The 1,803-nt window shown below is 39.3% G+C and overlaps 1 pseudogene; it reads right to left on the reverse strand.

Moving 5' to 3' along the window:
• Positions 1–371: 371 nt before the first annotated feature.
• Positions 372–1,266, reverse strand: LOC105520590 (annotated as a pseudogene).
• Between the last annotated feature and the right edge of the window lie 537 nt (positions 1,267–1,803).

Below are 1,803 nucleotides of genomic sequence, written 5' to 3' on the forward strand. Positions count from 1 at the left end.
ATCTATCCTACAGAATGTTCCATTCTAACTTGAGAAAAATGTGTATTTGTTGTTAGCTGGAGGGTTCTGTAGATATCTGATAGGTGTAGTAGGTTTATGGTGTTATTTAAATCCCCTATTTCCTTACTGAGCTTCTCTTCAGTGGTTCTATTAATTATTGATTATGGGGAATTAAAATCTCCAACTACTATCAGAGAGTAGAACTGTCTATTTCTCCCTTCAATTCAGTCAGTTTTTGCTTCACATATTTTTGGGATCTGTTGTTAGGAGCATATATTTTATAATTGCTACATATTCTTCTTTTTAGAAACTAATGTTTACTTTCCATCAACTTTATTTTCATTTTGCTTAAGAGCCTGTGAAAGAACAGCTTAAGACCACCTAGTGCTTTTTCTTACCCATTCAGTGGCCTGAGCAGTGGGAATTGCAAGGAAGTCTTCAGTGGCAGGCTGTGGGCCAGTCTTCAGTGGGGAATTTCTCAATAGGCACAGAGGGCACCTGTATGCCTTCAAACTGGTCTGCAACCTCAGGTTGAGTGGCGCTGAACTCAGAAGTGGAAGCAGTCCATTTACCCTGAAATTTCTCCTTGATCACATCTTTTTCAGCAGCAGCTTGTGCTCTTCCTTTTCAATCATTTCAGGATCTCTGTAGAAACAGCGATCAGCATGACCTTCCATGGAAGTTCACAGAAGATGGTACCATGCATGCACAAAACTTCCTGGGTCAACCTCCACCATTTCAGACCCACCAAGTGAGAGCTCTTGTTGTTGCATGGCATGCCAATGTACACACAGCACAGAGAAGAATCTGTGTTACACAGAGCAATTGTGGGCAGGTTTATGTAAGATGCATCTATCAGAGCCTGGTGGTCCGCCTTGGGATTGATAACCACCAGAAGACATGGCTCCTGGAAGGCTGCTTGGATCTGGTTAGTGAAGGTTCCAGGAGTGAAGTGGCCAGAAATAGGAGTGGCTACACTGGCAGCAGCAAACTTCAGCATAGCCTGCTGGCCAATATTCCTAGAGGATATGACACTGACATCAGCAGGGACTTCAATGGCAACAATGGCATGAATTGCCACCAGGTCCTTCTCAAGGAAAAGTGATGGCATACTGACTAGATGTATGATGCAGATGCCATCACTTTTCCTTTTGTAGACGTACTGCTCTATTTGGAGTCAAGGTTGGTGCCACCTAAGTAGGTTCTTACTGAAAGGAATTTGAGGACCTCCTACTTCATTTACAGGACATCAAGGGCTCCAGACATTGTGAAAGTTTCCCTTTAAGTTATGACATGAATCCAGAACAACACTGTATAGATCCCTTTCTGGGTAGTGCAGAAAGACAACTGTTACATATTCTTGATGTTTCGACCCTTTTATAAATGTAAAATGTCTGTCTTCATCTGTTATAACGATTTTTGAGTCTATTTTGCCTCATAGTAGTATAGCCTTCCCACCTGTTTTTAGTTACTATTTGCAAGGAATATTTTTTCCCATCATTTCACTTTCAACTAATTTATATCTTGGAATCCCAAGCAAGTTTCTGGTGGACAGCACATAGTTGGATTATGTATTTTTATTCATTCTTCCAATCTCCACCTTTTAATTGAAGAGTTTCATCCATTTATATTTAGAGTAATTACTGATAAGAAGAGACTTAGTTCTGCCATTTTGCTATTTGTTTTATATTTTCAAATTTGTTTTACATTTCTTATATTTTTTTGTTCCACTATTACTAATTTCTTTTGTGATTTATTTCCTCTAGTGTATCATTTTGAGGCTTTTCTCATTTATTTTTCTGT

The sequence above is a fragment of the Colobus angolensis genome, unplaced genomic scaffold (genome assembly GCF_000951035.1).
Source record: "Colobus angolensis palliatus isolate OR3802 unplaced genomic scaffold, Cang.pa_1.0 Scaffold382, whole genome shotgun sequence".
NCBI classification, from domain to species: domain Eukaryota; kingdom Metazoa; phylum Chordata; class Mammalia; order Primates; family Cercopithecidae; genus Colobus; species Colobus angolensis.